The sequence below is a fragment of the Nerophis ophidion genome, linkage group LG08 (assembly GCF_033978795.1).
Source record: "Nerophis ophidion isolate RoL-2023_Sa linkage group LG08, RoL_Noph_v1.0, whole genome shotgun sequence".
Taxonomy (NCBI): Eukaryota; Metazoa; Chordata; class Actinopteri; order Syngnathiformes; family Syngnathidae; genus Nerophis; species Nerophis ophidion.
Window position 1 is genome coordinate 68,967,442 of NC_084618.1, and position 16,681 is coordinate 68,984,122.

The 16,681-nt window shown below is 42.7% G+C and overlaps 1 long non-coding RNA gene across 2 annotated transcripts in view; it reads right to left on the reverse strand.

The window, feature by feature from the left end:
- Positions 1-773: 773 nt before the first annotated feature.
- Positions 774-16,681, reverse strand: part of LOC133557123 (uncharacterized) — a 121,264-nt gene continuing 105,356 nt past the window's right edge. For both annotated transcript variants that reach the window (XR_009807704.1, XR_009807705.1), the window contains one exon: positions 774-1,139. This is a non-coding gene — a long non-coding RNA (uncharacterized LOC133557123). The remainder of the gene's footprint in view (positions 1,140-16,681) is intronic.

Consider the following 16,681-nt stretch of genomic DNA (forward strand, 5'->3'; position numbering starts at 1 on the left):
TTAGGACACAAGTCAACAGCTGATGGCTTCATCTGACCGGGATCTTCAGCTCTCACTGGATCGGTTTGCAGCCGAGTGTGAAGCGACCGGCATGAGAATCAGCACCTCCAAGTCCGAGTCCATGGTTCTCGCCCGGGAAAGGGTGGAGTGCCATCTCCGGGTTGGGGAGGAGACCCTGCCCCAAGTGGAGGAGTTCAAGTACCTAGGAGTCTTGTTCACGAGTGAGGGAAGAGTGGATCGTGAGATCGACAGGCGGATCGGTGCGGCGTCTTCAGTAATGCGGACGTTGTATCGATCCGTTGTGGTGAAGAAGGAGCTGAGCCGGAAGGCAAAGCTCTCAATTTACCGGTCGATCTACGTTCCCATCCTCACCTGTGGTCATGAGCTTTGGGTCATGACCGAAAGGATAAGATCACGGGTACAAGCGGCCCAAATGAGTTTGGGTCTCTCTCTTAGAGATAGGGTGAGAAGCTCTGCCATCCGGGAGGAACTCAAAGTAAAGCCGCTGCTCCTCCACATGGAGAGGAGCCAGATGAGGTGGTTCGGGCATCTGGTCAGGATGCCACCCGAACGCCTCCCTAGGGAGGTGTTTAGGGCACGTCCAACCGGTATATTTCTCCTTACGCTGCATAAAAGGGGAGAAGGAGGTGAGATCGGGGCAGAAGGAGTAGAGTCCGCAGCAGATGCAGCGCAAGAGCGACAGAGAGAGGACGGCGACGACGAAAGCGACCGAAGAGCAAGCTGCAGAGGAGGAGCTGAAAAGCAACCCGGCAAGAGACAGCTTTATTTGAAAAAAATAAAAAGAGTCAACCTGCTCAAAGCCATGTCCTTCCTGAGTGGTCCATGGAACCCGCACGACGACAGTAAGGAACTGTCACATATATATATAATTCCATTTCAATTAATCAGTGTTTGTGGATCTTGTTCAAATCTGAGCTCAGATAACAAAGTTCATGGAAAAAAGGATGGCAGTATAGTCCGTGTGCTGCAGGTAAAGGTGAAAATTGTAAAGAGTTGGCTCGAGAGCCTCCTACCAGCACAGACAGAACAGGTGGTTGGGGTTCCTGGTTGGAATCTTCCAAGAACGATCCTTGGAGGGGGTCTGCAACCTGCGGCTCCATACTTGTGGCTCCCTGGAGCTTTTTCCAGAAATGTATGAAAATAGAAAAAGATGGGGAGGGGGAAAACATATTTTTGTTCTATTAGGGTTTCTGTAGCAGAACAACATGACACAAACCTCCCTAATTTTTTTTAGAAATCCCAGTGTTTATATCAAACATGATTCTCTGATGAGTATTTTGCGAGCACCGTTTTGTCCTACTGATTTTGGCGGTCCTTGAACTCACCGTAGTTTGTTTACATGTATAACTTTATTCAATGATGCCAGAGAAAGACATATTCGTCTAATTTTGTCCACCAAACCTTTAATACTGTGTGTGAATGCTCAAAGGTGAGCTTTGTTGGTGTTATTGAATTGTACGGAGTGCTTATCAAGGATATTTGGTCATTGCACGACTGCAAGATAACAGATAACATTCTATTTAGGCTAGCTGAATGTACATATTACATCACTATGCCTCATTTATCATTTATATTTGTGTCAGGCTTGTCCCTGACAGTTTGGCCATGTTTTAGTTTTTCCTGTGCGTTAGTCTTTGTTTCCTGTCAGCGCTCTTATTTTGTCCGTTTCCTGTTTGTCTCCCTGAGTGCTGTGTCTCCCCAGCTGTGGCTGATTGGCACCTGGCCACACCTGGTGTCAATCAGCCAGATACTATTTAAAGCTGCCTTCCTCTCTAGTCAGGGCTGGATTATTGTATCGTCTTGTCGATGTCACTTCTTGTCACCACTACCTGTCAATGTCATTAGGACTTATCGTTGTAGATGTGTCTACTTCTGTTCACTCTGCTCATGTCATAGTTCCTTCGTGTCACAGTAAGTGTTTTTGTTTCTAGTGCACAGTTAGCCTTTGTGCTAGTTTTTGTTCATAGCCAAGTTTGTTCTCCGCCTTGTGCGCGCCTTTTGTTTGTTCTTGTTTTAGTGTTAAATTAAATCATGTTTTCCCGCACAATGCCTACCGCCTTCTCTGCATCTAGGGGTTCGTCACAAACTCATTGTGACAGACATTGTGACAATTTGAGATAATTGAATATCCTTTACTTTAATCTTCTATGTATATAATTTTGGTTTGCATGTCTCATGACACATTATCTGTATGTAATATTGGGTGCTTTTCAGATAGTTGTTTGTGTGCCATGTTGTTCCAGACCACAGCAAACATTACCGAGCTTGCCAAAGATTGTAATAAATCTATTAAAAGAAAACAGCCTGCCGATTCCTTTAACTTGGACACTCACATCTATACCTTTGGCCAATCTGAGCCAGCCATTTCCAGGAGTTGTCTCACCTTCTAAGTAGCCTCTGATTTACAAATGTTTTCTAATGTTGTATAGAATGTTCGGGCTCCAGTACTCTGGAATGCCCTCCCGGTAACAGTTCGAGATAATACGAATTGAGTACCTTGAAGGTAGAAAAGCGCTATACAAGTACAACCCATTTATCATTTATTTAATACCTCAGTAGAAGCATTTAAGTCTCACCTTAAAACTCATCTGTATACTCTAGCCTTTAAATAGACCTCCTTTTTAGACCAGTTGATCTGCCGCTTCTTTCCTTTCTCCTATGTTCCCCCTCCCAACCGGTCCGATGACCATGGATGAAGTACTGGCTGTCCAGAGTCAAGACCCAGGATGGACCGCTCGCCTGTGTATCGGTTGGGGACATCTCTACGCTGCTGATCCGCCTCCGCTTGAGATGGTTTCCTGTGGACGGGACTGTGGCTGCTGTCTTGGATCGGCTTTGAACTGAACTCTCGCGGCTGTGTTGGAGCCACTATGGATTGAACTTTCACAGTATCATGTTAGACCCGCTCAACATCCATTGCTTTCGGTCCCCTAGAGGGGGGGGGGTTGCCCACATCTGAGGTCCTCTCCAAGGTTTCTCATAGTCAGCATTGTCACTGGCGTCCCACTGGATGTGAATTCTCCCTGCCCACTGGGTGTGAGTTTTCCTTGCCCTTTTGTGGGTTCTTCCGAGGATGTTGTAGTCGTAATGATTTGTGCAGCCCTTTGAGACATTTGTGATTTGGGGCTATATAAATAAACCTTGATTGAATGTGTAGAATAAATATATAACATTTCAACATTTCTGTCAACGGAGATTTGCTTCGGCCTGCGACACATAGTCATTTTGATAGTAGGCTACTATTATAGGTAATATAGACACTTACGTCATGTGTTGCCTTCACTATAAGACTTACTGTATATACAGCTTTTCATTTTGTGCGGCTCCAGACAGATTTGTTTTTTGTATTTTTGGTCCTATGTGGCTCTTTTAACGTTTTGGGTTGCCGACCCCTGGACTAGATGCTTCGTTTCCTTAGCTCGCCATCAAAAAGAGAAGCCTGGCCTGTGCCATATTGCAGTCTACACATATCTCTTATGCTTGACTGCCATCTACTGGTCACACTTATTACACCATGTACCAAATACAATTCCTTCGAGGTCGGTAAGCAAAACCAGAATTATTCCATATATCGGGCGCACCGGGTTAAAAGGCACACTGTCGAATTTTGAGGAAAAAAAATAATTTTAAATGCTTCTTATTGTCCGGAAAATCAATCAATCAATCAATGTTTACTTATATAGCCCTAAATCACTAGTGTCTCAAAGGGCTGCACAAACCACTACGACATCCTCGGTAGGCCCACATAAGGGCAAGGAAAAACTCACACCCAGTGGGACGTCGGTGACAATGATGACTATGAGAACCTTGGAGAGGAGGAAAGCAATGGATGTCTAACATGATACTGTGAGAGTCCAGTCCAAAGCGGATCCAACACAGTCGCGAGAGTCCAGTCCAAAGCGGATCCAACACAGCAGCGAAAGTCCCGTTCACAGCGGAGCCAGCAGGAAACCATCCCAAGCGGAGGCGGATCAGCAGCGCAGAGATGTCCCCAGCCGATACACAGGTGAGCAGTACATGGCCACCGGATCGGACCGGACCCCCTCCACAAGGGAGAGTGGGACACAGAAGAAAAAGAAAAGAAACGGCAGATCAACTGGTCTAAAAAGGGAGTCTATTTAAAGGCTAGAGTATACAAATGAGTTTTAAGGTGAGACTTGGTAAGTATGACAATGTCCACTTTCATTATTACGTTGGCTAGCTGCCATGTTGATGACAACCGTTCTTTATTGCTCTGCGTGGGAAAATATAGCGAACGTGAAGCGCCGATCGATTATTGTAGCGCTAATGGGGAATAAACGTCTGTGGCGATAAAACTTTCCTAAGTAGGCTGAGATTGACGGACAGAAATGAGCGTAAATCCCAATCAGAGGCCGACATTATGAGACCGGGTTGCTTTGCAGCCACGGTGCTTATGGGTAGAGTTATGGCATCTTCTGCCATCGATAGACGCTCATTAGCTATGCCGCTCATAAACTCAAATGTTTTTCAATAAATATCAACGGCGGGAACGAGGCTGAGAGACGCTGACTCGCAATGGCGGCATATGTTGAGGTGGATTGAGTCCTCAGGCTCAGGCAATCTGGTCCCCGTCTCTCCCCTCGTAGAAGATAAATCACGCCGGGTATTTCCCCCCATTATGTTAATCAAAATGCTCGCCATATGCATTATTATTACTGGAGCGCGGGCTTTGTTTCTGCGTGGAAACCTGGAACTTTAATGGATGGCGAAAGGTAGTTTTCAGAATCCAAAACAGCTGCTGTTGTTTATATATCTTGTTAACATGTTGTGTATTGTAGTGGCTCATTTCTGTCCTAAATCTGTTTTGGGTAACTTTCACCTCAGATACATTGGGAAGGACACGACATAAGAGGTCAAGTCATACTGACCAAGTTCTTCCTGAACATTGGACACTTACATAAGTTGAGAACGCATTTTGTATGTCGTGTGGAGTCACCCCAAGATGCACGAGGACCGGGACAAGCAGGAATTGCAGGTAGGAGCTTGGTTTAATAAACAAATGAAAACGCTGGTACAAAAACGGACAAAGAAAAGGCGTGCCGAAGGCACCGGAAGCTAATGCTAACTAGCATCTAGTCCAGAGAGTCCAAAGTAACGTGCCGAGCGCAAGCGAAGCTAAGGCGAAACTTAGCAATAGTAAAGACAAAAATTTACCAACGTGACTGTTGCGTCAGGCGAACAACGAACCAAGACTGAACTAAGGGAGAAGGCAGCCTTAAAGGGGAACATTATCAGCAGACCTATGTAAGCGTCAATATATACCTTGATGGTGCAGAAAAAAGACCATCTATTTTTTTAACCGATTTCCGGACTCTAAATGGGTGAATTTTGGCGAATTAAACGCCTTTCTGTTTATCGCTCTGGAGGGGATGACGTCTGAACGTGACGTCGCCGAGGTAACACAACACATTACAAACACCGGGTCTCAGCTCTGTTATTTTCCGTTTTTTCGACTATTTTTTGGAACTTTGGAGACATCATGCCTCGTCGGTGTGTTGTCGGAGGGTGTAACAACACTAACAGGGAGGGATTCAAGTTGCACCACTGGCCCGAAGATGCGAAAGTGTCTGCCGCCAGACCCCCATTGAATGTACCAAAGTGTCTCCACATTTGACCGGTGATGACAGACATGGCACAGAGATGTATGGATAACCTGCAGATGCATTTGCAACCATTAAGTCAACGAAATCACAAAGGTGAGTTTTGTTGATGTACACTTATGTGCTAATCAGACATATTTGGTTGCGGCATGACTGCCAGCTAATCGATGCTAACATGCTACGCTAATCGATGCTAACATGCAATTTACCGGCGGTGCTAAAGCAGACATGGCACAGAGATGTATGGATAACCTGCAGATGCATTTGCAACGATAAAGTCAACACATTCACGAAGGTGAGTTTTGTTGATGTTGACTGCCAGCTAATCGATGCTAACATGCTATGCTAATCGATGCTAACATGCTATTTACCGGTGGTGCTAAAGCAGACATGGCACAGAGATGTATGGATAACCTGCCGATGCATTTGCAACTATAAAGTCAACAAATTCACGAAGGTGAGTTTTGTTGATGTTGACTGCCAGCTAATCGATGCTAACATGCTACGCTAATCAATGCTAACATGCTATTTACCGCCATTGCTAAAGCAGACATGGCACAGAGATGTATGGATAACCTGCCGATGCATTTACAACTATATTACGTTTCCTTCCACCCACATTTAATGCGAAAAAAACACTTACCAATCGACGGATTTAAGTTGCTCCCGTGTCAAGAGATGCGAAAGTCCTGATCGTTTGGTCCGCACATTTTACCGGCGATGCTAAGGCAACTATTCGGCCATGCTATGGCTATGAATAGCGTCAATAGCTATTCGCTCAATAGCTTCAGTTTCTTCTTCAATACTTTCATACTCCAACCATCCGTTTCAATACATGCGTAATCTGTTGAATCGCTTAAGTCGCTGAAATCCGAGTCTGAATCCGAGCTAATGTCGCTATATCTTGCTGTGGTATTCCCATTGTTTGTTTACATTGGCAGCACTGTGTGACGTCACAGGGAAATGGATAGTCACATCGCAAATAGCGAAAATCAAGCACTTTAAAGCTTTTTTTAGGGATATTCCTGGACCGGTAAAATTTGGAAAAAAACTTCAAAAAATACAACAAGCCACTGGGAACTGATTTTTATGGTTTTTAACCCTTTTGAAATTGTGATAATGTTCCCCTTTAAATACAATCCATCCATCCATCCATTTTCTACTGCTTATTCCCTTTCGGGGTCGCGGGGGGCGCTGGCACCTATCTCAGCTACAATCGGGCGGAAGGCAGGCTACACCCTGGACAAGTCGCCACCTCATCACAGGCCCAACACAGATAGACAGACAACATTCACACACTAGGGCCAATTTAGTGTTGCCAATCAACCTATCCCCAGGTGCATGTATTTCGAAGTGGGAGGAAGCCGGAGTACCCGGAGGGAACCCACGCAGTCACGGGGAGAACATGCAAACTCCACACAGAAAGATCCCGAGCCTGGATTTGAACCCAGGACTGCAGGAACTTCTTATTGTGAGGCAGACGCACTAACCCCTCTGCCAAGGAAACAGTTATGATAAAAATCAGGTGATCATGCAGCGTATAAATAAGAAGCTAAGACCAAGCCTGCTGTGCGCCCTTATTAATTCTTTCCTGAGGGTGCACCATCTTTCGTCTCATGAGACACAGTCTGTTTTCATATCGATTCAATCCAACTTTGTACTATCTGACTGTGTGTAATTAAAACTGTTGTAACAAACTCTCTATTGTCCCTGTTTAAGATTCGGACTTTTCCACCATATAAAATTGGCTACCGGCCCCGGGTTAAATCCCCGACATTTCTACTACAGTGTGTTGGACAAAAAAGGGGGCGTTTGTCGCCAAATGCATTAATCTAGCTTCATTTTTTTGAGGCTAGATTGGGTCTCTGACCCTATCTCCCTCCCGGCCTCCCGTCTTAAATTCCAAGGTTGATCGTGCCACGAGATGTCCTTGACTGAAACCAGACGCCAGTCTAGAACGGGCCGTTGGGCCAACAATGTCATTGTTATGGCCGTTGTCGTCTCAATTAGCAGGCGGGTGCTAAAACAGCAGAGCTCTAAAGAGGTGTCATCGGTGTTAACGTGGGACACAAACGTCGCCCGCCATAAACCTGAGCACTCATGCCCGCCGCTGACAGGGCTGTTTGACTGTCCTTGCAAACCCCCCCCCCCCGCTCTCAAAAGGTGGGGAAACAGGACCAAAGTCAGTGTTCATTAACAAAAAAATAATATACAAAAATGAGGGGTATTTTATTTGAACTAAGCAAAAAATACCTGCCAATAGAACAAGAAAATCGGGCTTGTCAAGACTTTCCAAAACAAATAGCCTCAATGAACCCCAAAATACCTTAAAATAACTACCGTATTTTTCGGACTATAAGTAACAGTTTTTTTTCCATAGTTTGGCCAGGGGTGCGACTTATACTCAGGAGCGATTTATGTGTGAAATTATTAACACATTACCGTAAAATATCAAATAATATTATTTAGCTCATTCACGTAAGAGACTAGACGTATAAGATTCCGTGGGATTTATCGATTAGGAGTGACAGATTGTTTGGTAAACGTATAGCATGTTCTATAAGTTATAGTTATTTGAATGACTCTTACCATAATATCAATCAATCAATGTTTATTTATATAGCCCCAAATCACAAATGTCTCAAAGGACTGCACAAATCATTACGACTACAACATCCTCGGAAGAACCCACAAAAGGGCAAGGAAAACTCACACCCAGTGGGCAGGGAGAATTCACATCCAGTGGGACGCCAGTGACAATGCTGACTATGAGAAACCTTGGAGAGGACCTCAGATGTGGGCAACCCCCCCCCCTCTAGGGGACCGAAAGCAATGGATGTGGAGCGGGTCTAACATGATACTGTGAAAGTTCAATCCATAGTGGCTCCAAGACAGCAGCGAGAGTCCCGTCCACAGGAAACCATCTCAAGCGGAGGCGGATCAGCAGCGTAGAGATGTCCCCAATCGATACAGGCGAGCGGTCAGTCCTGGGTCCCGACGAGCGGTCCATCCTGGGTCTCGACTCTGGACAGCCAGTACTTCATCCATGGTCATCGGACCGGACCCCCTCCACAAGGGAGGGGGGACATAGGAGAAAGAAAAGAAGCGGCAGATCAACTGGTCTAAAAAGGAGGTCTATTTAAAGGCTAGAGTATACAGATGAGTTTTAAGGTGAGACTTAAATGCTTCTACTGAGGTAGCATCTCGAACTGTTACCGGGAGGGCATTCCAGAGTACTGGAGCCCCAACGGAAAAGTTAAGTTAACATAGCAGGCACCTTCTTAGTTGGTTACTTAAACGTCACATAACGTACACTTATTCAGCCTGTTCACTATTCTTTATTTATTTTAAATTGCCTTTCAAATGTCTATTCTTGGTGTTGGGTTTTATCAAATAAATTTCCCCCCAAAATGCGACTTATATATGTTTTTTTCCTTCTTTCTTATGCATTTTCGACAGGTGCGACTTATACTCCGGAGCGACTTATACTCCGAAAAATACGGTATATTTTCACTAATAACAGCTGTACTGTTGTGATCCGTGACTCGGATCTTCACATATTATTGTTTATTTGGTTCTCATTCTCCGTTTGATCCGTTTATTTCCCGTTTTTTCCATCACCATGGTTACTTATTAGTTTAAGCTGTTACTCCCGGTTCCTGCACACCTGTTCTCTGTTAATCACCTTCCCTTTATAAGCCTTCCTCCTTTCATTCTTCGGCCTGGGACTCTATTTTGTTTTCACACAACGGTACGTCTGCTTTGCACTTTTGCTTACATGCAAGTCCTGTATTATTCTCGCGAGCTCTCACGCTGCGCACATTTTATTCATTCTTAGCTCTCATACTAAATGTTTTGTTTTCCCCTTTGTGTGCCTATGTGCCACTTTAGTTTACTATTTGTTTATCCTAGCTTTCATGCTAGCGTCTTTTGTTTGCCTTTTCTTGGCTCCAGTATTTTTGTTTTCTGGCGCCTTTTGTTATTCAAATAAATAGTTAAACCTTACCTTTGCTGTGTTCAATTTCGACGCATCCTTGAGGGAATCGAACCCGGCACCACGATGCCAAACGGACGTTACATGTACTATTATATGAGTACATATTTTCTATTGTTTCATTGAAAATAAAACAGCAAAAGTCCATTTGGCTGTCATCTGTTTTAGTATGATTTTTTTTTTACATGCTTGAAATAAGAAATAATTACTTTAAAAAAGTAGTTTTATAGTGTTGATGACACAGCTTTGCAACAGTTGATATTCTAGTTTCAAGCATGTTTTACTCATCAAATCTCAGCAACAAGCTGTAATATCTTATTGAGATCATTTAGGACCAAAACACAAGTGCATCAGAGTCATTTTGATAGTAGGCAAATGTGTTGTCTTCCTTATAACACTTATTTAAGGCTTTAATTTTTTTCCGTGTCCAGACAGATTTGCTTTCTGTATTTTAAAGGCCTACTGAAACCCACTACTACCGACCACGCAGTCTGATAGTTTATACATCAATGATGAAATATTAACATTGCAACACATGCCAATATGGCCTTTTTAGTTTACTAAATTGCAATTTTAAATTTCCCGCTGAGTTTCTTGTTGAAAATTATCCTAGTAAACGTGTGTAATTACATCTGCAACGCTCACACTGCCGCCGCCTGGAGCTGTCGCCTTTTCTTTTTTTTTCAGTGCCTCACTCTAACTTTCCTCATCCACGAATCTTTCATCCTCGCTCAAATGAATGGGGAAATCGTCGCTTTCTCGGTCCGAATAACTCTTGCTGCTGGAGGCTATGATTATAAACAATGTGAGGATGTGAGGAGCCCTACAACCCGTGACGTCACGCGCACATCGTCTGCTACATCATTACTTCCGGATGGCATCCTGACCAGATGCCCGAACCACCTCATCTGGCTCCTCTCCATGTGGAGGAGCAGCGGCTTTACTTTGAGTTCCTCCCGGATGGCAGAGCTTCTCACCCTATCTCTAAGGGAGAGACCCAAACTAATTTGGGCCGCTTGTACCCGTGAGCTTATCCTTTCGGTCATGACCCAAAGCTCATGACCATAGGTGAGGATGGGAACGTAGATCGACCGGTAAATTGAGAGCTTTGCCTTCCGGCTCAGCTCCTTCTTCACCACAACGGACCGGTACAACGTCCGCATTACTGAAGACGCTGCACCGATCCGCCTGTCGATCTCACCATCCACTCTTCCCCCACTCGTGAACAAGACTCCTAGGTACTTGAACTCCTCCACTTGGGGCAGGGTCTCCTCCCCAACCCGGAGATATTTATATATATAATAAAATAAATATATATAGCTAGAATTCACTTAAAGTCAAGTATTTCATACATATCAATCAATCAATCAATCAATGTTTACTTATATAGCCCTAAATCACTAGTGTCTCAAAGGGCTGCACAAACCACTACGACATCCTCGGTAGGCCCACATAAGGGCAAGGAAAACTCACACCCAGTGGGACGTCTGTGACAATGATGACTATGAGAACCTTGGAGAGGAGGAAAGCAATGGATGTGGAGCGGGTCTAACATGATACTGTGAAAGTTCAATCCATAATGGATCCAACACAGTCGCGAGAGTCCAGTCCAAAGCGGATCCAACACAGCAGCGAGAGTCCCGTTCACAGCGGAGCCAGCAGGAAACCATCCCAAGCGGAGGCGGATCAGCAGCGCAGAGATGTCCCCAGCCGATACACAGGCGAGCAGTACATGGCCACCGGATCGGACCGGACCCCCTCCACAAGGGAGAGTGGGACATAGAAGAAAAAGAAAAGAAACGGCAGATCAACTGGTCTAAAAAGGGAGTCTATTTAAAGGCTAGAGTATACAAATGAGTTTTAAGGTGAGACTTAAATGCTTCTACTGAGGTGGCATCTCGAACTGTTACTGGGAGGGCATTCCAGAATACTGGAGCCCGAACGGAAAACGCTCTATAGCCCGCAGACTTTTTTTGGGCTTTGGGAATCACTAATAAGCCGGAGTCCTTTGAACGCAGATTTCTTGCCGGGACATATGGTACAATACAATGGGCAAGATAGGATGGAGCTAGACCGTGTAGTATTTTATACGTAAGTAGTAAAACCTTAAAGTCACATCTTAAGTGCACAGGAAGCCAGTGCAGGTGAGCCAGTATAGGTATATATGTATGTATATATGTATATAAAGGTATATACAGTATAGGTATATATGTATGTATATATGTATATAAAGGTATATACAGTATAGGTATATATGTATGTATATATGTATATAAAGGTATATACAGTACAGGTATATATGTATGTATATATGTATATAAAGGTATATACAGTACAGGTATATATGTATGTATATATGTATATAAAGGTATATACAGTACAGGCGTAATGTGATCAAACTTTCTTGTTCTTGTCAAAAGTCTAGCAGCCGCATTTTGTACCAACTGTAATCTTTTAATGCTAGACATGGGGGGACTTGAAAATAATACATATATTTATATATATATATGAAATACTCGAGTTGGTGAATTATACGCCACCCCTCTTAACCACGCCCCCCGCCCCAAACACGCCTCCGCCCCACCCCGACCACGCCCCCCCACCTCCCGAAATCGGAGGTGTCATGGTTGGCAAGTATGAGACCCCCCCACAGATAGACGGACTCACAATCGCACACTAAGGAGAATTTAGCGTCGCCAATCCCCGGAGAAATGTCTTACAAATTCACAAAATCACATTTTGATTCAATGTTCACCCTCAAAACCGCGACAAATTCAGTAATTCTAGAGCGCAACAATCCCGGGAGGGAACAACAAATGTCCACAGCAGGCCAGTAGTTGGCGATGACTTCACTACATTGAGCTTTAAGTAGGAGACTTAAATAGTGCTTTTCCATAAGTACATACAATAACTGCACAGCTCCGGTGTTTAATGACATGAACGCTTGTTTGCATTCTCTCCGCTTTGGAAGGCAAACGCATTCAAGAATTAGGAAGACTAATTCCGTTTCTTCTTTTTGCGTCTCCAAGCAACCGCGTCATTAAGACGGAACGCTGAGAACGAGGCGGAGGGCGTGGGGGGAACGGGAGGGCCAACATTTATTTATCCTCGCCGTTTTCCTGGTGGTGCCGGCGTCATTAGAACAGCTCGCCGCGTCCCATTCGCCGCCATTATCGGTGCTATCAGCGCCGCACAGCGAGATTCCAAGCGGGGCTATAAATACTGGGCCTGGACCGCATGCTGGCGAGCACATCATCTCTCCGACACGACTTAATGATGGGAACCAACATCTAATGTCTTTTTGCCCTCTCTCTTTCCACAACAATAAAGTCAGGCAACTCGCGTTTCGACACACACCTAAGCAACATCCAGAAAGTGTCAAGGAAATGATAAATGATAAAACGTCTTTCCCCCTCCCGTCGATTGCATCAGGGTCACTGGCGCCGCAACTTGGAATGCAAAAAAGGACGCTTTATCTGAATTCATTATAAATGGATCTATATCTTATGTTTAGGGCCGAGGACACCATTTGTATCACAATGCAAATATCCATCATTAAATGTTGACACTTCATTTTTCTTGGGCAAAGTAAGAAGAATGTTTCGCGTCGAGGCGGCCGGGTGGATTTTTTTGGGGGTGTGTTGTTGCGTCGGAATTGAGCAGTTTGTCGCAAATACCTGAGGTGAGGACTACTCTGCGGTGGAACTTTGCAGGTATGATAAATAATGTTGCATTCGACATGGAGCACGCAGAGACTGTTTCCATGCACCGGATGGTAAGGATTGTTTTAACAGATTACTTTTCGGTGCATTTCACTCAAATAAACAGCTCCGTCTTAACCCTTCATAAGACACAAATATCTAAAAAAATGTATTCTTATTAGTCCGATTGTGTATTTTTTTTTATTGATTTACCATATTTCCTTGAATTGCCGCCGGGTGTATACTATGCGCCTGCCTAGAATTTCCACCGGGTCAAACTCGTCACGTCACGATTGACACTTCACCTGTCATCAATTTCAAAATAGAGGAGGCTGATTTCAATAATTTGAAATCGCATAAAGTGAAGAAGATTAAGAGCTATTCAGTAGGATTTAAGGTCCAAGCTAATGAATATGCTAAAAAGAACAGTAAGCAGCTATGTTTTATTAATATACCGTAGCTGCGTGTGTCAAATATGAGTCATTCAATGACTCCCGCCTCCTGGTGGTAGAGGGCGCTAGTGATCCTTCTTGCGACTACTCGGCTGCAGAAGAAGTGACAACAAGCAGCAAGAGTTTATTTTTTCCTCTCGCTTGCACTTTTAACATGGAGGATTACATATCTAAAATAAAACAGTTTTCTAAACTGAACTTTCAATAGAAGCAGGAGGTAATAAAAGAAGATCTCCATCGAGACAAAGAGACTTTTAAAAGTGAAGAAAGATAAGGAAGACCTCTATAAATAAGTTATAAATGCTTTTGATCAGAAGAAGCTGCGTATGGACTTCATTTATAAGTAAAGGTAAGACCATTAAATGTGATTTTCATGATGAGATCCTTACATCACACTCAAATTTATAAGCGCGGGCCTAAATTTACCGCATGCCTTTAGTAAACGCCGGAATGAGAAGAAGTTTTAAATTAATTAGCGACCCGGTGTCATGCCTGTTAAGCAAGGTTTATGTTTTGTTTTGTTTTTGGACTCTTGCTTCAGGTTTTGCATTTCCTGGTTTTGTTTGTTTCCATGCCAACCCATTGACTTTCACCTTGCCGTCCTAGTCACGCCCCGTCCCTCAGCTCTCACACCTGTTTCTCATTAACACTGCTACTACTTAAGTCGTTTGCTTTCTGTTCATCGTTCTGGGAACTTTGCTTGCCTTCACGCACACACGCTACCCTTGCTGCACCTCCTTCTTGCCCTCGTCCATAGTTCCATGTCAAGTAAGTTGTTGTATATAGTCATAGTTAATTGCTTTTGTGCTAAGTCCTTTTGTTTATGTCCATAGTTCATTCATGCCGTCGTGCAAGTGTTTTTGTTTTCCTGTTTGTATTTTTGTAGCCAAGTTTTGTACCTCCTGGTGAGCGCCCTTAGTTTGTTTATTTTTTATTATAGGGTTTAAATAAACAAATATGTACCTGAATTCACGCCTGGCTCGTCCTGTAATCCCGCTGCGTCGGAGAAGCAAAAACAATCCATGTCCAGGTGTGACACCCGGCGGCAATTCAAGGAAATACGGTATTCGTGATATAAATAATAATTATAACGTGGATCCCCGCATATACACATTCAGCATTCACGCCCACGCAACATCAAGGATTTTTGGTGGATAATAATTTAATAAAAATAATATTTTAAGTTGTGTGTCAAAACACATTTTTTTTTTATATCTCAATTACCCAATTACTTGGTTTTTCGCCATTTGCGAGTGGTCTCAGAACGTAGCCCCCACAAAATGCGGCGATCTCTTGTAATATAATTCTTCCCCAAAGTATTTTAATCAATAAAATACAGAATAATTAACACAAAAAATTACCCTGTCAAAAAATAGTATCATGTTATTATTATAATGTATATTATAAATATTATAATTATTATTGTTGTTGTTTTTATTATTAATATTATTACAATATGAACCATTTAAAAATATTATTGTGCTGTATCATAGCAATTTTGTCGGGTGAAGTAAATCACATTTATATAGCGCTTTTTCTCTAATGACTCAAAGCGCTTTACATAGTGAAACCCAATATCTAATTTTTTCATTTAAACCAGTGTGGGTGGCACTGGGAGCAGGTGGGTAAAGTGTCTTGCCCAAGTACACAACGGCAGTAACTAGGATGGCGGAAGCGGGGATCGAACCTGCAACCCTCAAGTTGCTGGCACGGCCACTCTACCAACCGAGCTATGCCGCCCGGTTAGATATTTGTTCCTTTTTTGTTTTGAAAAATGTGTTGATTAACTTAAATAATATATATGTATATATTATATATATATGTATATATACATATATGTATATATGTATATATATTAGGGACGGTGTGGCGCAGTGGGAGAGTGGCCGTGCGCAACCCGAGGGTCACTGGTTCAAATCCCACCTAGAACCAACCTCGCCACGTCCGTTGTGTCCTGAGCAAGACACTTCACCCTTGCTCCTGATGGGTGCTGGTTGGCGCCTTGCATGGCAGCTCCCTCCATCAGTGTGTGAATGTGTGTGTGAATGTGGAAGTAGTGTCAAAGCGCTTTGAGTACCTTGAAGGTAGAAAAGCGATATACAAGTACAACCCATTTATCATTTATTTATTTATGTATATATACATATATATGTATATATATACATATGTATGTATATATGTATGTATATGTATATATATATGTATATATACATATATATGTATATATATACATATGTATGTATATATGTATGTATATGTATATATATATGTATATATACATATATATATATATATACACATACATATATATACATACATATATATATATACATACATACACATATATATATATATACATACATACACATATATATATATATACACATACATATATATATATATATATATATACACATACATATATACATATATATATACATACACATATATATATATATATATATGTATATATATATATATACACATATATATATATACACATACATATACATATATATATAAAACACACACACACACACACATATACATATATATTTATTTATATGTCATATAATATTTGTTGTATTTGTTGACTGAGGGTGATATCAACTGACATTAACAATTCAAGAAAATATTATCGGATATCACAACTTTTGTGCTTTTTCCCCCTCTTTTAATCAGCATTGCTATACTTTTTAAGGTATAAAAAATGTTCTTCGATCATATATTTTTCACCAGCGTTTCTTCGATGAGTCGTTATGTGGCCTTACTTTGAGGCGTGTGGTGTCTTAAGTGCGACAGGAAGTTGCCCCTGCAAGCTCTTTGTAGTCTGCCGTCAAACAGAGTAGACGTGGAGGGGGGGGGGGGAAAGGAGCATGTCGTCGAGTTGCT